This window comes from Micropterus salmoides, unplaced genomic scaffold (assembly GCF_014851395.1).
Source record: "Micropterus salmoides isolate LMB-PRFRI ecotype aquatic unplaced genomic scaffold, ASM1485139v1 Ms_hic_scaffold_20, whole genome shotgun sequence".
Classification (NCBI taxonomy): domain Eukaryota; kingdom Metazoa; phylum Chordata; class Actinopteri; order Centrarchiformes; family Centrarchidae; genus Micropterus; species Micropterus salmoides.
In genome coordinates this window covers 6,496,398-6,519,454 of record NW_024041151.1, presented here as the reverse complement: position 1 = coordinate 6,519,454, position 23,057 = coordinate 6,496,398, and positions in this window count along the sequence as shown.

The window sequence follows — 23,057 nt, the reverse complement described above, 5'->3', positions numbered from 1 at the left end:
GTTTTTGCGCTTGTCTAAGTGCTGCTCTGAAATCCGAGCTTTCCCAGAAGAAAAGGCTTGCTGGTGGGTCTGAATGAGCAAAGTAAGTAAGTAACCCAATATCACAATCAACCGGACCCGATATGAAGTTCTCACGCGAGGAATCTGATGCTCTATTAAGAGAAAAAGGAAAGAGGAAGACAGAGAAAAGGGGAGATGCAGGGAGGAAGAGGTTTAAAAGCTAATGGCAGTAATGACAAAAGATAGAGGGCACAGAAATGTCTTCTGGGTCACATTGTCAAGTTTCAGGTATTCTGGGTTGTGTCTGAAATCAGACAGTAAATGTTGGTGCAGGATTTGATAAAGAGGGAGTTGGTTTTATCTAAATACAGTATCTCAAAAGTGAGTACACCTCTCACATTTTTGTAAATATTTAATTATATATTTTTATGTGACATTACTGAAGAAATTACACTTTGCTTCAATGTAAAGTAGTGAGTGTACAGCTTGTATAGCAGTGTAAATTTGCTGTCCCCTCAAAGTAACACATCACACAGCCGTTAATGTCTAAACCGCTGGCAACAAAAGTGAGTACACCCCAAGGTGAACATGTCACTTTTGTGAGATCCTATAAGAATATTAATTTGTGTAGCAGAACTTTGTTTTCATTTTATTGTTGTCCCAAACGTCCCTAATAATCATAAGACCCCTGAACTATCTATTACAGCAGTATTTAACACTAGCTCCAAGTCGAGCAGCGCAAGTGAAATGCTGCTTACATATTAATGTAATGTCTAATAATGTTAGATATAAGAATATATCAGTCACAGAGACAATTTTCCTTCAACAGAATGGCATATCTCAGTCTTGTATTGCAGCAGAAAACAGTCTAACAAGTCTGCAACTCAACACCCTACTTTGGCTCCATCATGTGGCGATGAACAGTCACACAGGAAATACAAAAAATGGCTAAAACAGCTGCTCTCAACTTCCACTCAAGAAAGGTCAGGGTAGAATTTAGCACCAGATAAATCTGACTGGCATAGGCAAAAATTTTATAATATGTTCCCTGCGTCAACCCCCCCAATATTCAGAACACGTGCATTTGTCTCCCCCAACAAAAACATGAAAGTAGCAACTAATGTTCCTAAAAAGCAATGGTAGCAATCTGCTATAAAAAGGAAAGGAGAAGAAGAAGCAGCTATGCACAGGTGATCATAATGAAGGAGCCAGAAGGGAAAAGGAGGAGGAGGTCTCAAAAAATCTCAAAACAAAGTAAGTTGTGATAGCAGCTAATGAGCTACAAGGTTATGCTTATTGAAGTGTTGTTAGTTATTCTAAGTAATTTTAAGGTAATGTTGACAACCTTAAACCTTGTTAGCTAGCAGCAGAGAAGAATTATATTTTTTCCTTTACATAAATAAAGAAATTTTCAGCCTATGCACTGTTGAAACGAGGGGTGGTGTGGTGAGAGAATTAATGAGAAGAAAAAATGAAAAACAAACATCTGCTATTAAAATGTGTGTTATTTTTTCTGACTGAAAACAACTCTTACATACTGCTTATATATAAAAAAAAATAATTAAACCACCGGTTTAATCAACGTATTTTATAAAACCAACATTGTTTTATATGCAAAATGTAAATTTATAAAGTAACTGTAACTGTCAGATAAATGTAGTGGAGTAAACAAAATATGTGCCTCTGAATTGTACTAGTAGAAGTATAAAGTAGTGTAAAATGGAAATGTTCAAGTTACCTTAAGTACAAGTACCTCAAAATTCTACTTATTTTTCCACCAGTGACTTAAGTTTTCTGATCATTTCTCCCTCTTCGCTTGCAGGATGTTGTTTAACAACTCTTTGGATTCTTTTTCAAATTGTTAATAATAAAGACACATGTACACTTCCATCTGATATTCATTATTCTCTGGTAGTGAAGTCTTAATCTGAGGGAGCACAGAAGTAGTTTGAATTCGTGCATTGCATTGATGCAGGTGAACTTGTTCTGCAGAGACACCGCCTGAAGATGGAGCTGTTGTATTAAGAGTTGGATGAACCTTCTGGCCTTTTGGTGAGTAATTTCTCCCAGGATGAAATTCTTTTTCAGTCAGGGCAAAAACATGACATATGCCTTCTGACTGAACTGTTAGATCAGCTGTTTCCAGGAAACTGATGAATCATTTCATCATGTAGTCTTATTTATTTCAATCCAGAGGGGGAGCCTGTTGAGAAAACCACTATTCTTGAACTTGGCCTTGAAATATTGACATGTTTACCTGCAGCAAAAATGGCTAATTTCTAACATAATGCATCCTGTGTTGGTTTTATAAAAATCAAAGAATACTTAAATAGAAGCCTTTCTTTTTTTCATTTTCAAGCAATACTAGCATAGTAAAGTTAACTGAACTACAGTGTGCAGCGTAAACAAAGCATGAGGATGGCTACAAATAAATGGCTGAAAAACAAAAAAAGACAGTGATCCTACTCAGAACTCACTTAGCGGAAAATTGTTAATGCACTTAAAGCTGCTTTTTAAGAGATTTTAGTTTCATTTTCATTATGCCTTTATTTCAAAATAAGAGCACACTGTTATTCAAGATAACCACATCCAGGATCCATCCTCAAACTGCTTTCAAAGAACCAAATTAGCTGGATGAGAATAAAAAGGATTATTTTAGCTTGGAAACTGCATCTTGCCCTGGTTGTTGGCTTTGAACTCAACTATAGATATTTAATATCCCAGCAACTTAGATAACAAGGCCTTATAACTGAATACACACCTACGCTGATGCCATCTGACCTTTTCATATAAGTGTGTCCAGCAGTGGTGGAAAGTAACTTAATACATGTACTGTAGTTTTACTTTACTTTTTACTTTTCTGCTACTTTATATTTCTACTTCACATTTCAGTGGGACTTATGTACTTTTTACTCCACTACATTTATGTGACAGTCACTTTACAGATTAAGATTTAACATACAAAACATATGATTACCTTTACGATTATGATGCATTTGTTCCATCCATCATATAAAGTCTATAATTGAGCATTAAGAATACCGCAGCCTGTTTTTTCAATTTTCTGAACTTACAAGTTCTTAGAATAAGAATAAGAATATACTTCTTGTTTCAACATACAGTCAGTTTTTTATACAGGTTCATCTGAATGAATCACTGGTTGAAATGCTCTTTAGTGCACAAACACTAAGTTTCTTTACCTGTTTTAGGAAAATAAGGTATTTAGGAGATTCTAGCCAGAATTGTCTTTTGGTTTGCTAGAGACTGTCCTGCCCAATAAAGTAGTTAAGGCTCCACCTTGTGCAGCTACAACAATAAAACATTGATGCATCAGCATTAACAATCAATCTGCATAACACATTCATTCAGTGTGTCCCGAATATGTGAAAATCCAGCCTGGGCCCCCAACGCCCCTATTCCCTCTCCGATACCTACAATGGGTTGTGTTGGGACCGGCGCGCTGTGAACAGTTGGTGATGGTTCCCTCTGGCTGGATGAATTTTACGCGTGATCCATGCACTACTGCTGCTGGGGGCTCTCCGCAGCGCCACGCAACTTTCTAAATTATTCCATCTCACAGAGAAAAGAATCCAGGTCGAAACGAAATTTGCTTTCTTGGCATGAATGTAAATACAACAGTATTGCCAAAACTAAAGGAAAATACAAAACAATAAAATTCATGTAGTTTGAATAAATAAAATAATTGTATTTCTAGGCTATAGAATAATATTATCTAATATTGTTAATTTCTCTACGTCTTCTTTCATTATGGCTGTCTGCTTCTCGCAACGATATCTTCCTTTCAAACATATTAAATACAGATGCTGTTGCACTCACATGACATTGCTTTTAGGCTTGTTAGATCACAATAATACTGAAATGATTGCATATTCATCAAGGCAAAAGTAGGAAATGAACAACAGGTGCTATCTTGCACATTTCAGTCATTCTGCGTGCACACCATAAGTAGATCAGCTTACTGTTAATTTGCTGGTAATATCAAGTTTGCACACTTTTTTTCTCACGCAAACCTTTAGTAAATTTTGCCCTATGTACATTTATCAGATTATACATCTTTGTTTTTTGTTTTTTTTTAAATGCAGAACTTAAGTATATCCACATTGTTGCATTTTTACTTTTACTTTACTGAAGGATGCTATACAACCACCATAGATCTCTATATATTTACTGGCATCCTCCCAGTGCTCCCTGTTCTTATCACTAAACCTCCGTCCATACTCCAGTGTGAACGTACTGGTCCAAGCATACTGCTCTGTGTTCAGCCAGCAGAAAAACTAAAACAGCTTCTGACCTTCGAGGCAGGGCTGTTTCCAGTTTACCAGCAGCTGTTGTTGGTGTTAGATGCAAATGAGGAGATTTATCAGCCTCATCCAGAGTGCAGGACGCTGTAGACCATCTGACCTGTGAGAGGCTGACAGTTGCTTCATTTACCCCCTGAAGGTGCAGGACACCACTCAGAGTGCTAGGCTATATACATTCTTTACGTAAAGTGGTTCATGCTTCTTACAGGACTCTTACCAGGGACTTCTGATGATGTGAAATTAACCTCAGCACAGGATGTAAAGCACAGACTTGTTGGCATTTCATCCTCTCAAAGAACAGTGGTGGAATGCATCTAAAAACATTTACTCAAGTACTCTACTTAAGTGCACATTTGAAGTACTTTGCTTAGGAATTTCCCTGTCCTGCTGCTTTCTACTTCTATTCTGCTGCATTTCAGAGGGAAATATAGTCAATATAGTCATTTTTATTTCACTACATTTATCTGACAGCTTTAGTTACTTTATAAATTATTTTTTCACACAATATACATGAAAAGCTTGCAAAATATGTTACGGAATAAATTATTCCCAACATTTTGTACAAGTACAGCTGAAACAATTGATCAATTAGTCTACTGAACTGCAACTACTGCAACTACTGCAACTGTTAACTATGTAAAAATATTTCATTGTTCCAGCTTGTGAGCATTCCTTTTGTACATTAAACAAACATAAATGCCATATTTCCACCAAATCTTTTCATCATTGTTTTTCACTACATGAGGTTTGACTGCTGCATTTCTTTACACCCTCTTCCTCTGCACTGGTTTAGTGGCGCCTGACTGGAGAATTAACACCGGCAATGTTTTTATTTTTGGAAATGTGCATTTAATCATGCCTTCTTTCTGTTCTGTTAAAGTTTGTGCTGCATCTTGATGAAAACCGTGCTAATGTTTCTTCTACAAATTGTCTGTCCACATTAAGCAGGAACCTCCGGGTCTGAAAAGTGAAACCAAAGCGGAAGTGCCCTAAACAGCAGGGGGCGACTCTACTGGTTGCAAAGTCGATTACTTTGGACTTAATGGTAAAATTAAACTACTTCTCACTTGATTCATTACATCAGTAAACACTTTCCTAATGAGTTTATGGTCTCAATCGTTAGTTTTAAGTCTCCTTCATCACAGCGTCATGTTCATTTAGTAAATTATGATCCCTTTTAGAGGAAAATAGACGATAAAGCAGGGGATGCTTTAGGGCGGGGCGACCAAGTCAGCGACCTGTCAATCAGGATAGAGCCAGCACCTTTTGAAAAAGCTTATTAGGAGTCAGCTGTTCACTTTTTTTCTGGTAAGTGCATTTAATTTTAAGCCTGTGTTTTGCTAGCCATTCCAGTTAATATCACAGTAAACGTGAATTACAGACACACCTTGCTAACAAAACTAGCTGGCGCCACCATCTCGTCCAAATATGGTGACTTCTGGTTCCATAAAACCAAGATGGCGACAACCAAAACACCAAACTCGAGGCTTCAAAGTGTAAGGTGACGTCCCAGTGACTACGTCCATTTCTTTTATACAGTCTATGAGCCACGTAGAATAAAAAAGATCTTTCAGGTTTTGCTTACTTCATGTGAAAACGTGCCTTTACTGAGTCTATGTGGTCTTTTTGGTATTTCTTACACATATCTTATTAAAATATGACGTTCTTTTTGTTAAAAAATGGACTGAATGGGGACCTTTCATACCTGGTGTCCACATTTGTGAACAGTTAGTTATTTTAACTCCATTTTGGTTTACTATATCATGGTTATGTCCAAGTCATTTGAGGACAGTGTCGGTTGATTGATAGCAACACTGCAACAGTCTTGATTTCCAAATATTTATTGCTTGATGACCTCATTAATCCAAGATGGCCGACTGTGATAGCCATGTGCTAAATGTCTCAGGCATATCTGTGAAAGACTTTTACTCAAGGAGGTCTGTCAAGGTAAAACAAACATGCATGTAACTCCTTTTGTTGTCCACATACGGGGACAGTAAAATAATTAAAAATCAAAACAGAATTTTGAAAAAATAAATGTAAATGGATTTGTGTGTTAGCCCAATTTTGAGTAATAAAAATAATCTTCAAAAAATCTAGATAATGTTTTTAATAATTCATGCATGAGAGGGTTAAACTGTAAAATACATTTCACTTTGCACAGTGAATAGCTGATATATAAACAAACTTCCAATGTGTTTTGTGAAGTCCTTCTTTTGTTCTGACATTTTACCTCAGTCCTTCTCACTCTGTCAAGGAAATTATTCATAATTTTCAATCAGCAATTCGTCAGTGTTTAACAGTAATTGAATTTTGATATGGGGCAATTATTCATCATTTAAGGTTATTTGCATTAATTTGAAATATTAATGGGTTCTGTTGGGCGAGAGGAGATGAGTATTTGGTCACAGAGGAGCTTCACCACTCCAGGCATATATTCACTGACATTACCCAGAATCCTTTGCACTGGCTGCATGGCGCTGGTTAAAATAAGGGAATTTTCTTTCTTGAGAAATTAAACAGAAAATGTGGAAATACTATGAAAATGCAGAGAAGAGCTTAGGTAAAATCCTTAAATGTATCTCGAAATTATAATTGAAAATGAAATCAAACATAGTTATTTAATCTTGTCTATGTTTCCCCCAATGAACCTGTCAAGAACATACACGTTTTGTCATGTCATACATTCGCCTGTCAAACTCAGTTTCATCCTCATTTTTTCCAGTGTGAATGGTAACGTCGGTCTGCAGGTTGGTCCATCAACTTTGGTCTAGACTGAACGATCTCAACAACTAATCGGACAGATGACCATCAAATCTGTACAAACATTCATGGCTCCCAGAGGATGAATCCTTTCCAATGACACCTTTCATCCAGCGACTCTTGCAGGTCACAGGTTTCCCTTATCTTGTAAAATATCTCAACAGTGACTAGATGGTTTAGCACAGGCATTCATGTTCCCCAGAGGATGAATCTTAGACTTTGGTAATCCCTCGACTTTTTTCTCCACCGCCACCATGAGGTTAATGGTTCACACATGAATTCTAATAGCTTTGGCAATCCTCTGACTTTTCTTCAGCTCATAATTTTAATTTGTGTTCCGTCCGGCTCGCTGGAGGGAAGAGAAGTACGCAATAAACCAGAAATCAGGCAAGTGGGTGTTGCGTAAATCAATGAACACAATGCAACAAAACGAGATCTCTCCAAAACAAGGGATTACTGGCTAACTCTCAAATAAAAGAAACCTCTCTGTCGGCTGCAGTATAAAAAGACATTTAAATACAATAAAAAAAATAGTTGAATATAAAATACCAGGAAGAACAAACAAGACAGTAAAAGTGACAGTGCATGTATATTAATCAAAAGTCTTAAATTTGCTAATTTGCATATGTTAGCATGCTAACATGCTAAACTAAAATAGTGAGAATGGGAAACATGTTACTTACTAAACACCAGCATGTTAGCGTTGTCATTGTTAGCATGCTCACATGCTATCATTAGCATTTAGCTGACAGTACTGCTGTGCATTGCTGTGTTCAGTTTGATGTCAGGTTGATCTGAGCCAATCTCTTTGATCTCTTTGATCTTTGAGTGTCCCTTCTCTACCACCAGAATTTATTGCCCTTCAGGCATCAGATTCAAGGATGCTGATTGGCTCAATTTATGTTGCTATGGGCATATCTTGTCAGCTATTGGCTGCGCCGCTGTACTGCCTGGGCGATATTTCAATCGCCCCAGAAGAGATTAGTGGATGAGCAGGAAGCTAATCCCCCCCCCCAAACATAATTATTTACATTTTATATATTACACGTTATTGTGCATTTTAAACACACATATGCTTAAAAGAAGTAATTATTGTTGTTGTTGTTTTTCAAAAATGTTTATATTAAAAAGAAAAATCAAAACACTTTCCACCAGGGAGCGCTGGGTCCTTAAAGGGTAAATTATTATCATGCAGACATGCACTCTGCCAAAATGAACAACAGGCGCTATCTTGCCCTTTTGGACGACGTCATTCTGGGTGCACGCCGTTAGTAGATCAGCTTCCGTGTTAATTTGCTGGTGATATCAAGTTTTCACACGTTTTTACTCACGCAAATCTTTAGTTAATCTGGCCCATAGTATTTTTTTTTTCTTTTCAATTTCCCTCCAAGTACCAGATAATAGACAATCCTGGTGGTGTTACAGTGTTCCCTCAAATTTCAAGTGTAATGAGATTTTGGGGCTGGATACAGAAGAGGGGTTACTGTATGAGGAGAGCTGCTGAGAAGGTGTGAGATAAGAACAGATTAATAACAGAGAGAAGGCGGTCTCAGCCTGGAATAGCTGATTCTTTTCTGATTCAGCGCTCAGAGTGTCACATGTCAGAGCCAAGATTGTTTAGACAGCCCATTCAGAAATTCAGGAGGACGGCGGCCAGCTCATGAAATTTGCAGATCCTGATTGAATTTAGGATATTTTCATAAAGGCCATGTGCTGTGTGTGTGTGTGTGTGTGTGTGTGTGTAGGCTGTTGTTGGCTGAGATGGGGGAGGGTTTGGATGTCTTTCTCAGCTGTTCCCCTCCTCTCTTGTGGGATTTGAGAGAAAAGGATGGGGTAGACTTCTCCACCCATCAATGTAGGTGCTCTCTTACATCGAGCAGACATGTATTGGATCTCATTTTTCGTCTTACACACCTCCCTGTCTGGTCACGCTTGACTTTGCTCAGTCTTTGTACATTCTGACAGACTTCAAAAGGCTTCAAAGAGTCCACATTCTCCCAGACGCCACCCTCATGCCAACCACTAATGCCAGTGTTTTCTTATTTGCGCTATTATATTTTATGTAAAAAAATTGAAGGTTTCTGTTGCAAAGTCTTGTCTCCAAAGTGAGAAAATACTGCTTTATTTATTGTAGCATAACAGTAGTCAGATTTAAATATTTATATAATGCTAAACTGAAATCAGTCACCACCACCATATTAAACCTGCACTTATCTATTTTTTGGCCGTTTGGGGGAATTGCAACAATCTGTAAACACAACACTGATGATTTTATCACTTTACAAAGCTGATATAGTAAGATTAGCATCCATTTGGAGTGTTTCTGGTGAATCTAAGTCCAATATTCACTCTTAGCTTTTGTTGGTCTCTACTACTGGTATACTTGCTTTTGTTATTTAGAATATGTTTGAAATGTGGCACCTGTAATCTCAATTGTGATATCTCCAGAGAAAGAAAATGTAGATAGGACACTAAAGGGGTGTGAGAGACCTGGGTTGAATTTGCACTGAAACACATCCACCAATGTGCCCCTGAGCACGACACTTAACCCCATAGTTGCTCCAGAGCCGTGCGACCTCAGACATATATGTATAGCAATTTTAAGTCGCTTTGGATAAAAGCGTCAGCTAAATGAGTAAATGTACTAGGAATTGACAACATTACCTTATACGTTGGGCTACTATATGTTCTATAAATGTAATATTGTGTTATCCAGAAATGTCAAACATAAATATCTGCTAAATAACGTAAGAAAGAAGATTTCTATAAGCACCGAAACTTTAGAAATTAAAAATAAAGGTTCATGAAAAGAGACTGTCTCTCAATTTAGCTCAGTTTAGGAGTTAATATGACATCAATTCTAATTCTTCTTTACTTATTTAGATGAATGTAATCAACCCCATGAGTGAGATATGTTTCCTTTAAATTCTCCACTATGTTCTGCAGCTATCCGCTTACTGTGTCTGTCTGCTGTTTGTTGTGGTGCAGGCAGTGTACAGTGGCTTTATTTAATAAGTTAAAATTAAAAGAGAGAATATTTTTATTATTATTGTTGGAAATTGCCCCCCAGAAGGACACACTGAAGCGTTTTGTGTGAGTGTTTAGGTTTAGGCACAAAATGACTTAGTTAGGTTTAGGGAATATTGCAACTTGGGCTAAAATAACCAGTTAAGTTCTGGAGCTGAGGGGAAATCTCTGTATGAGAGACACCCTTAGACATCACACAGAGTAATTTGATCCATTGTTAGTATAACATAAGAGCCGTGCTATGAGCTCTGACTAATTCACACAGTGCTGAGATAAATGCTAGCAACACAAAGACAATGCTAACTTACTGATGGTAAGTACAGTTGCTAATTAGCACTAAACACAAAGTACAGCTGTGACTGAAGGGAATGTTGTTAGTTTTGCAGGTATTTGTTATATTGGACATATTAAAAATATAATCCTCAATCAAAAGTTAATTAAAGTTACCACAATTCATCCCTGAGAGGAACGGGAATGTCTGTACTGCAGTTGCTGCGATATTTAACTCACTCTTAACCACGAATGTCAGCCATGTGGTGTCGCTACAAGTGGAAGGAAGTGTGAGGATCAACAAAGACATGATGGTTTAATCCTCTGGACACGATCAGTGTACAGAATTTTATGAAAATCCATCCAGCAGTTGTTGATATATATCTGGACCAAAGTGGTTGACCGACAGACCGACTCTGCCATCCAGAGTTTTTTCACTATTGTGGCCAAAAATATGGATTATAGCAGTTTTTAATATCTTGACTTCATACTAGAATCTAAATACTGTAAATAACCATATTTATGTTTGTTGTGGCTGCGACGTATTAGAAATAGCTATAAAGTCAGCGCAAGGAGGTAGGATGGTGTGGTCAAACGCCGTTCGAGTCTCATGTGAAACCAAGTTATTTTTATTTTTAACTTCAATAACGTTAGAGACTTCTGTGACTTCCCTCACGTGAGTTACGTAATTTACTTTTACTTACCACGACGTTTTCCTAAACCTTACAACCACGTGTTTAATGTTGCGTGGCTTAGGTCACAACGTAGTTAAGGTCGCTGTGTCCCCTGTCGCTGGACTGGTACAGGAAACACTCATATGTACCGCTTTGGGAGGCATAGGTAAACGACCTATTCCGTCGTTTAGGTTGGAGGAAAATCTAAATGGAAATATTTGCTAAAACATCCAAATTCTTAGAAAAAATGTTGACCTCTGTGTCCTCAGCCCTGATACTGTATTTATTGTGAGATCCTGACATCAAGTATTTAGTACGTGACTTTGTGAAGTTAGAAGGATTCATTTTCATGTCCTAAATCTGCCATCTGCTGTCCTCTCACTCAACCCTACCTCTTGGAAATGAAGAAGTCCAGCTGACTCCACTGAGTGAGAGATGTTGGTTAATATATTCGGAGGCCGAAGCGGATACTTTCCTTTAACTTCTCTGTTTTAATGTATCACCTTGAGATCCACAGGGCATCCTCCCAGGAGTCCCTTTGTCTATGAATGCTAATGGGATCTCTCTATGTTAATAATAAATAGCTGCTGATAAAATAATAAATTTCTAATGTCCCTCTCAGACCCTTTTCTCTCTCCTCCGTCTCAGATTAGTTTATCAGGGCTTTGCCGCCCCAAACACTTTGGGCTTAATTATTTAAAATGCCTGAAAAATTCATATCCTTCTTTTTTTGGGTGCAAAAGCCATCGTTCAGCCTGTGAAAATTTGGAAAAAGTGGTGGAGGGGGGATGAAATATTCAGCAGCGCGCAGGCCCCTCAATTATTTTTCAGTTGCATGAATGTTAAAAAACACATGCAGACTGAAATGAGCATTTTAAGGCAGTATAATTCCTACAGCGATATAATACAGCATATAATACAATTGTCAATTATTCAGGGATAAATCTCCCCGCCGACACTTTACACATTTATGTTTAATCACATTCAGGGAATTTGGATACAATCATTTGGCTGTCATTTGTTTTGTTTTTTCACCCTGAAGCAATGCAATTAAGTGTAAAAAAAAAAAAAAAAAGGAAAAAAAAAGAAGAAGAAACAAGTTAGAAGATATTTCATGCTGGCAAATATAAAAAGAAAGCGTCTCCAGTTTATTGCTTGCAGGCTTCCAGTTCCTTTACTGGTCAAACACTTTCTCGCTGCCTCTGTCCCTGCTGGTTTGGCTCCCATCAATGTTTAACAGACAACAAAAACATGAAAATAAAAAAGATGTTTCTATTCTCATCTGTAATTTAAGCATTTCTCTGCGTTATATCCTATCCCCGGTATCGCTCTTCGCTACACATGCTTTTGTTTGCTAGCTGTCATTGTGCTGTATAATTTAGAGGCAGAACAAACAGAAAGCCCTCTCTCGTCTTCTTCTCTTCTTCCCAATTCATTTGAACACTGGCTCCTCGGGCCTGTCAGTGTATCTACCACAGGGATCAATTTCACCACCGCAAACCCACTGGATCAGATCAGGTGGGACACACCACACAACTCAACCGCCCACGCTGTCTTCAGCGAGCAGGGTGACGACATCTTTGGGGGCCTTTTTTCTTCACACTGAGACGAGATGATTTTTAGAAAAAACGTCTTGGGGAGGAAAAAAAAAACTTTTTCTGAAACTTTCTGATTAACTTTTAGGAGAAGAGGCTGCAGTTTAGTAACAGTTTAAAAACTCCTTCATGTAATTGAATAGAACATAAATGATGATGAGGGTTAAATGATGGGCTTGGAGACGTATTTGAGTCTCAAATTAATTTTAATTGGTGTCTGACATGCCCAGAGGTTCTGGGTCAGTTTTTTTTTTTCTATCCTCTGCCCCTGTTTTACCCACTATTTAAATAAGGAATGAGGAAATAAAACAAGACAAGATCAAAGATAAATCTATGAGATGAAACTTTAAGAGACATGTCACACAATCGCTCATAAATTTAATCTAAGTCCAGCTAAAATGATATTGATAAGATGATGATATCTATTAATTAATTATCCTATCAAAAGAAAGTTAATCTGCAACTACTTTTATATTTTTTTCAAAATTGCCCAAAGTTTGATCCCGCTCTATCTAGTGTGAGGATTTTCTCCTTTATATTATAAACTGGCTATTTTGGGGTTTGGGGGCTGATGGTCGGACCAAATCCAAAACCAATCTGACCTAACGATTAATCTATTAATCAAGAAAACAGTGTTGTGTAGCCATAATATAGGAGGAACAGGCTCTCCTAAAATGTTAAATTATTTAAGCATTGAGGTGTACTAAAAGATAAAGCTATAAGTGCAATACTGAGCCTCATTTTTGAGTAGATACAGTACTACATCTATCAGCACTAAGAAAAAGTAGTATTTAAGAAGTTTGGGATATAAATAAGAAAAGGTGACTGGAAGACCCTGAATATGCAAAGTATTTCTCTTATAAAATATTCATGATTAACTTCATTAACAATCACAGTTAAAGTTTGAGGGAAAACATCCTTGGTCATTATTTATTTAGAGTTTAACGCTCAAAAACTCTGTTAATTGACTCCAAAACAGTCCAAACTTTGGTAGTAAATTGTGTTTTCATGTCTAATCCCATCGCTCACAGTAAGAAGCTGATTGAGAAAATAGGTTTTCAGGGCCTTTAAAAAAAGATAAAAACCAGCGCATTTGCTTTAAATACACGTGCTGATGTAAGATTCATCAGTATAATGCTCAAATGCTCGATTGCAGAACTGTGTGCAAGTCTCTCACTTAATCATCAGATGGAGTGAACAAAGTCTTAAGTGACCTTAAGTGACACATGTATTATCTGTGCTTTGTTGTTTTTACAGTCATATTACCGACTCTTTCAGACAGTGTGACAAAGCATAGATATTTGATGCTAAAGATACTGTTCAGCGTCCGTATGAAACGGCACAATGCTACGCCTTTAACATGATCAGCACACCATTTATTTAGAGTCGTGCTTCTGGCTATCAATCCAATTTTCTCTCTCCTTTAGCTCTGTTTTGGTCTCCGCCAACTGCTGAAAGAGATGTCTGGCTGCTAAGCTGCTAAATGCTAATGCTAACTGTGTCTGTCTGCTGTCTGGTGCTAAGCAGGTCGTGTGCAGTAGATTTTTTTTAGAGCTTTTTATCTGAAAACAGCTTCCTGCCTCTGATTGAAACAGCAAGACCAAAACAGTAAAGTTGCTTGCTGGAAAACCAAAACAATTTGCATAAAGAAGCTAAAATGCTTCATAGTGCTGAGGAGAGCTACATAGTGAGTTTAACAGATCATAGTTGATTCATGGTCTGCACGCTGGTGAACCGCAGATTCATTGCAAAGATTAACCATCAACAGTTTTACTGCTGCTGATACTTTTTAAAGTAATTATTCCATAAATCGAAAGAAAAGACAGACGCAGTGATTGGGTTAGGGGAGAGGGACTGATTTAAAAGCCTTCGCTCTCGCTTCCATTGAGTGAAACCCCGTAGGCTGTGACTTTTCAGTCTATGGTCTATAACCGGGACACCGGGCTGCTTGCTATCATTGAAATAGATCATAAGATTGTGATGTTTTTTGCAGGTTCAATCATATTGCCTTCCCTTCGCCACACAGCTCCGCTCGCTCACCGGAGCAGCTCCAGTCTCTTTGCTCATCTGTGGACAAGCAGCCTTCAGTGTTGATAGGCCGTTACTCATGATGTGTCACCAATCAGATAGAGCTGTGGACGCATACAGGGTGGTGACTACAGACAGAGAGAGGTGGCTACATCAGAGCCAAAGTACTGCTTTTCAAAATGAATTTACCCCCTAACGTTTTTGCTGATCTGAAAAAGTATCAGATCTGTTGCACTTTTATTACACACAGTCATTTAACACAGTCATTTAACACATTGTTAGTATAGAAATATTGAATAGTGCAGCTTAAAAAGGATTAGTCTGAAATATCAAATAGCGTTCTCTAGAGGAAAAAAAAGACTCCACAACCAAACCAGACACAGAAAATATTTCAGATGAAACAATAAAGGCTCAAAATTGTATGAAACACACCTGTATTCATGGTCAAAAGTTAAATATGATGTGTACTAAACATGCAGTAACATGTAAAACTATTATCACTGATGAACATGTAAAAGATGTGGTTTATGTTCCCAAAATGATGACCGGTACTCACCAATGTCGGGTCCAGCAATGCCAAGAAGCTCGAAGCAAAGGGTTACTTAAAGTAATTTATGTTCTTTAATAACCCATCTACCAGAGTTTCTAGAGATTTGGTAGCATATCGTAACTCTCACTGTCTCTAAAACACCCAGATGGAACCTTGTTCCCCCCTGGTCTTGTTTACTTTCACTGTTCCTACATTTAAGTACCAATAGGAACTAGTAAGTATTTTACTGGTACCTGATTTGTGCAACAAAATAACACTATAAATGACTGGCTGTCTGTGTTATAAAGTGTTACCCATGTAATACTGGTCAAGCTTTTGAATATTTTCACTGGATGGTGTGAGGACTGTACGACAAGCCCTCTTTCCACGATATTCAGCCCTATATCAGAATATAAACTAAACTCTAAAATGAGTTTTAAACACTGTAAACTGTGCAATAAACGGAGAGAAACATATTTTATTTCATTTCCCAGTGAGCCAGTGTGACAGCTTGGTCAAGCTTGAAATGTTAAATGCTAGAAGATGGACACACAACAAAGGTTGTTGAGGTTGTGCGATGTGAATGAAAACATTCAGCTGCGTTCATCTGTTACACTAATAGATTTTGAAAGCAGACAGATTATTGAAACATTTATTAACCAGCTTCATGCAATAAATTATTCACTTGGACAGCTCATTTTAAAAACCATGTCTGGCACGTAGCTTACATTATTATTTGATTAATAGTCTTATATTAGCATTCCTGCATGAATTATTAAGGATTATGGTTACAGTCAGTAACAAAGTTACATAAATAGAAGAGGAGCTCGTACTAATTGACTGAGCAGAATCACACAAACTCTGCTGCACAAATGCTCTGATTTTCAAATACTTGGAATGAAAACAAATCATTGAGTGCACTAGTGTTGATGTTTATTTATTTATTAATTAATCTAATTCTATCTCAAATGTATAAACCTGGACCACATTTAAACTCTTTATTGAGGGTGTTATTTGTGCATATGTGCATGTGGGCAAGATATTTTATTTTGTGAAAAACTTTTTATTAGTTCATGTTAACAGAAAATAACATGTATACTTATATGTAGTTTTAAAATATTCAAACTATATTAAATTGATTCATGGTATGTGGTTTGTTCATGTACAAATGCAAGCAATATACAAATGTGCATATCCATATATACCTTTAAATATTTGTTCCGTGTCTTGTCTTTGGACAGCTGCTGCTAAATTAGCCTAATTTTGTGCAGTCAACATTAAGATTAGTTATCAATCTTGCAAACAACACTTCTAAAAGTAAACTCAATAAGCATTACCTTGTACCTCATTAGCTGCCATCACAACCTACTTTGTTTTGAGAATTTTTAATCTAATATCAGACCTCCTCCTCCTTTTTCCTTCTGGCTCCTCCATGGTTATCCCCCTTGCAAAGTTGCTTCTTCTTCTCTTTTCCTTTTTATGGTTGAAGCCACTTTTTCCTAACATTGCACTTATAAAGAATAGAATATGTGTATATATAATAGAATTATATATACATACAGTATATATTTAAATCTTTGGTATATATTCTGGAGATATTAGAGGGCAAAGCTTTATGAGCTGCATAAAGACGTGGGCAGCAGAGATCTGCAGGTGGAGGGCAGAAACAGGAAGGAGACATACACAGAGGGCAGAATATGAATTGTGGGTACAGTTACACACACACACACACACACACACACACACACACACACAGACACACACACAGACTGTCTTAAAATCCCTACAGGCACCGGGGCCTTAGTCTCAAGCTTCTCAACTGGGTGACAACAAACCTGCCGGTCTGATTTATGGAAATGCAGATGGAGTTTTTATTACGCCTCCTCCTAACACCCATGCGCGCTCACGCACACATACACACCATGATCTAATCATCATTTTCACTGCCGAGTTGACACATTTCTTACAGTGTTTGACCTCCTTTGTCCTCCTTTTAGCTGAACCAAGAAGTGTGTGTGTGTGTGTGTGTGTGTGTGTGTGTGTGTTGGGTCTATGCATAAAGACATTTTGATATTTAATTGCTGTAATTATTATGTAATTGCTGAAATTATTAATTGTACCCACATTGTATGATATTAATGTTTTCCATATGCGTGCTTTTATACATACATCAAAGAGGGGAAATCTGCCAGATCATATCAGGTCATATTTTAAAATCTATTCACAGATTCACACTTACTCAACAAGACAATCGTCTTCTCAAGCATCTGATAATCAGAGGTCAATTTTCAATCAGATAATCAGATGCTAATTTATGGAACAATTATCCTCATTTGGTTAAAATGTCCTCTTCCTTAGTCTCACAAAACATATTTTATATCAAGTCTGTTTTATAAAAGATAACAAGGTGAAGAAGAACAGTTTATTAGGTTAAAGTATTTAGTTCTTGTTTAGTACTTGTTTTTTTCTGTTCCTGAACATTAAGTTTTCACTGTTATTTGTAAGAATTTTTTAATAAACAAACAGACAAACTACTAATTGTGCTGCTCGAGGTGTAGCTAGTTTCAACGACTTTATATACAGTATTTTAGACCAATGGGGGCTCCTTTTAAAGGGTCAGAAGATGAGACTTGAGATGAATCATGGGAGAGTAAAGAAGAAGAAAAACGTTCTGACACACCTATTTATATTTTGGACTTTTAAAAAAAAGTTATTAACCTATTCGGGGACCTTAAAACAACTCATAGACATCTGAAACATGACAAGAGGAGTGACCACAAGAAAAGTTTGTAAACCACTGATGTAATCTATAAAAAAAGTGTTATTTTATAAGCTTAACATATGTTTTTAATGTAAAATCTTATTTATCTTATCTTATTAATCCGTCGGATAAATGTAGTGGAGTAAAAGATACAGTCGTTCCCTCTAAAATGTAGTGAAGTAGCAGTATAAAGTAGCATGAAATGGAAATATCTCAAATAATTACACTTACTTACTCAAGTACAGTGCTTGGGTAAATGTACTTGGATACTTTAACCACTGTTTTTCTATGTGTGCACATGTTTATCAGTGTTTCATAATGTTTCTTTGTTGTGTTTGATTTCATACAACGGCACGTCTAATATTGGCGGCAAAAATCTGGAATCGCATGCAACAATAAAAATGGGGAGACTTCAATTTACAGCTGACCTTGTTAGTGCATTTATGAGGGGGGATCGGAGGGGTTATAAATCCTAATGAGATCATATGTGCATTTGTTTCTTTGAGCTGAATATTCATAACCCCCCTCAAATCATCTGTGTCGAAGAGGGGAAGAAGCTCGGTTGGGGGAAGGTGCAGGAAGAACCGCTCGGTTTTCATTATCAGGGAACATAATCCTCTTTGTGAAAGGTGCTCGTGCTCCCTGTCAGTCTTTGAAGAGGAAGGGGAACAAAGGGGGAAAGTGAGGAAACAGGAAATGATAATGGGAAAAAAAGCAGAAGGAGGAAAAAGCGGGGCTACGCTTCGTCCAGACACTTGTGAGATAAAAACACATCATTCATCCTCTGTTTCCTGTGGTGACGCCCCTGCCAGCTCCCCAACACTTAAATATTAGAGCTCTCACCTCAATCCCCTCTTTCTTTCTCCCCTCCTTCTTTTTTATACTTTTTATACTAACCATCCGTTCTTCAGTTTTTACTTTAATTCCCTCAGTCCCATCCCCGTCCCATCCTCTCAGGAGTGCTCTTTATCCCCCAGTCCTCAGTATCCTCCCCTCCCTCCCTCCCTTCTCTGTCTCTCATCTCATCCCCTTATCCCCACCCCTTAGCGTTTAGTGATTAATGCCAGTTTTAATTGTCATGCTCACTTTTATGCTCATTAAAGTGTATTATGCAGCAGTTAGGGTATTAAAGTTCAGCGAGAAATTTCATGCATACTGATGAGAATGCAAATGAACCCAGCGTGAAAGGATACTACGGTTTGTGTTGTGCATGTGTGTGTGTGTGTGTGTGTGTGTGTGTGTGTGATTATCCCCAGGAGTGAGCCAGAGTGTCATTATCACCCGTACTAGCCGTCTTAGCTGAGCGGAGAGAGTCCATCCATAGAAATCATGTTTATGGGAGTCTTAAAGCATTCTTTAGGCCTGATTATCTGAATAGTATTTAACATATTACGCTGCATGTTGCAAGAAATGCTGCATGGGCTTTATTAAGTTAGGTACAATAAATTCAGGTACACATGCATTCTTAAGAGACGCCCATACAAAATAAAACTGAAAAAAGAAAGAGTTGAAATTAAAGGTTAAGCATGGATATCTGTTACAAGATTTGAAGGCATGCCATGAAAATTCTAGCTATGTGGTGTAAAAAATGAACATAAAAAGTAAAAAGAACATGTCAGTGAGATTAAAAAAGCAGCTTTGGAGCAATTACTTCAATGCAACTATACAGTATATTTATTTCCGTTCGAGTTTAGTTCAAGCTATCCATGAACCAGAGAATGAGTAAATGTAGTTCATGTTCTGTTTCCCTGAATACAGAATAGCTTTTTTCGCAGTACACATGGTTGAAACACTTTTAATACAACAATGGCGCCCAATTGAGCAGGACTGATCTGCACTGCGACCTGTATCTACGCTGGAAGCAATGCTCATTCCACTTGTGGAGCACTGTCGTAAACAACTCTGTGCTTCTGTTTCTGTGGGCATTAAAACACACATCAAACGCATCCTGTTAAAGGACTTTGAATTTGTGTGAAGTAGAGCTTTTTTCAACTTTTTTAAATCTCTGTAGCTCAGCGGGTGGCGCCAGGCTGTAACACCAGGTCCCATTCAGCCTTTCACTCTCCCAGCTGTTGGGTCCGTATGTGTGAACGACCGGTAAGGGTTTACAGTCATGCTAGCAGCTCTAAGGTCACATCTGCACAACTCCATTTTAGTTTAGTAATGGAGAATTAAAACGAATACAATCTCCGTTCACATCAGCGTTTTAGCTGCGTATCCGAGTTGATCTCCTTCTATACTAAAATGACTGAAAACTCACATCTAGTGGCCGTTCAGGTACACTGGGCATACGCGTACCGGTGTAAAGCAGATGGTCTACGCCGCAGTTATAGAAGATTTGGTGAAAGAATAAAGTGCTACAGACGAAGAGTCACACCAGATTTTATTTTGCATGGAACAATAATGAGCTGGGACTGTTACTGAATGTAACACAGGAGTTAAAAGCAGCTGGGGCGGCGGAAAACAGACTGGGAGTCTTCGCAAAGTAAATACGGCCACATGCACAGTAGATACAAGTATAGGCTATAAGTGTTATTTGCACGGTACAATATATTTTAATAAAAATACCAAATCTAAAACTCTGTCACTAGCATTGTGTTTCTGCTTTGCATGACTTTGGCTATGAACCCCAATCGGAGAGCAACACGTGAGCGTCTGCGTCATCGTTTCTAAAATTCTCAGTTTTTGCCCGTTTTCACTAAAACGCTTTTAAAACAAAAATGGGGTTGGTGTTCAGTGTTTTCAAACTTCTCCGTTTTAGGTCTTCGTTTTCGCCGTTTTAGTTTGGACGGGAGGTGCAAATGTAGCAAAAGGTGTCCGGAGTATTATGGATGGGGCCTAAGAGGCACAGCAGGACTTTGAGCTAAATAATAATGTAAACAAATGACTAATTATTTTTGAGTTGGTAGGTTTTCAAAGTCTGCATGTATGTATTTCACTTAAGTTATTATACTCTGCTACCTTTTAAATTAAATTACACACAGAATCTTCTTTGTGACACCACTGCATCAGAAGTATAGAGGCAAAGTACCAATAACAAGAAAGGAACCAATTTATCTGTGATTGCCCAACATTGTAAATATTTTATTACCAGTCATAGAGCAAAGAAGTACTGCTTTTTGTCACTGTCAAAACATTGCACTCCAAATATTATAAATAGACTGGTATTTGGTCATAAGCCAAAGTATTGCACATATCATTCAGATTTTGACCCGATGATGGCGCTAGATAAAAGGCTAAAGGATCACAAAATGTTATTAGAAAACCACACATGTCAACCTCAGGGTGGCGCTGGAGGAAAACTCGGGGGATCACCAAAGTCATTAGGATTCATCCCCTGGGGATCCTGAAAGATCAAACAGTCGTCGGTTGACAGACTGACATTGCCGTCCGTGGAGCCACGCCACTTGCATGGCTAAAACAATTAAAAGACAGCAGCAGCATGGAATAATAAATGAGGTGTCTTGATGAAATGTATGTACTCTCAGCAAAGAGAACCATATTAACATAATGAGGGTCTGAAATTTAAATGTAATACAGTTAAAGAGAAATGCAACCAAATGCCTAAAACATGAGAATAAACACAGTTAGAAAGTGGCTGTATCTTATTCAGGACAGAGTGTCATGTGTGTCTATATTGCTGTCTTCCTCTCTCAGCCCACCTACTGTTACTACCACGCTGAGTGAATAGGCTCAGTCATTACAGAGCTTCAACTGCGCTGTCTGCAGGGTAAAATGAGACAATAGTAAAGATTTTCAACCAGGGGGGCTAGATCATTTACACAGCATGGAGCAAGTGTGTTGAAATGAGGCTGCTGATAACTCTGTCCTGCAGGAGCAGCAGGTGGTACTGTAACTGGAAAAACAATGGGATGAAGCAAGACAGATAAACCCATTACTGTGACAAACAGTGTGTTTTTGCATGAATAAAACGGTTTAAAATCAGGGCTGAAATGTTCCCCTGGTGCTGATCAAAAGAAGCTTTGAAACATCGTTAGCTGAGGCTGCTGGGACTCCTTAAATTATTTTGTCACTGAATGACAAAATACCACAAGTTTTACTGTTTGAAATAAACAAAGTATTGTTGTGTGGATGGGATGTTTGAAGAAATTAAGGTTTGTAGTGCATCTATAAGTGCAGTCTAACTTCCAGCGGTGTAGAAAGTATTCAGAAAATTTACTTAAGTAAATAAAAGTAAAAGTACTAATACAACACTGTGAAAGTTTAACCAGGAAAATATACTTAAAGTATTAAAAGTACTTGAGGCTAAAAAGATTTCCCCTGTGACTTTTATACTATTATATATTCTATCATTAGATTATTAATCCTCATGCATCAATGTAAAAGCAGAATTTTACTGTTGTAAATTCATTTGATGATTAGTTTTTTGATTAAACGATTGATTGAAGTGACACCTTCACAATGCTTGTTTTATCCAATTAATTGTCAAAATTATTCTAATTAACCCACTGTACATAACCAAGCAGCTGACACACAAAGTTAGCTACTAGCTTGTGAAAGGAGTCGAACATCAAGCTGCTAAAAAGCCAGATATTTTTCTCACATGTTGGTGGAGATCAAACCAGAGCTAAAAGTAGAGCGAATACTGGCCTTGAATTTGTCTAAATGAATGCTAATGCAGGGGTGGAAGAAGTGTTCAGATCCTGTATTTAAGATAAATAGCAATATCAGACTGTGAAAATACTCCACTACAAGAAAAAGTGCGGCTTTTAAAACATTACTTACCAAGTGTTATCCGCAAAACTGTACTTTAAAAATTACCCCTGTGAGTGTTTTACTATAATATATTAGATTATTATCACTGATGCATTCACGTGTAATTAACATTTTACTGTTAATCACTTGTAGTTGGTCAAGGTAAAGCCGATTTGAACATCTTATAGGCTAGTTTAATATGTTTTCTGTAAAGAAAATATGATGAACTTCTAATACATCATGCTTAGTTTGCAAAGTAACCATATCTAAAGTTAGAGTTATATCTGTTTTACTGCTCTTTTATATTTGTATTGTTCACTGTAATCTTCTTATTGTTGTTTTTTTTTTAGGTAGAAAATTTTAAGATCTGTC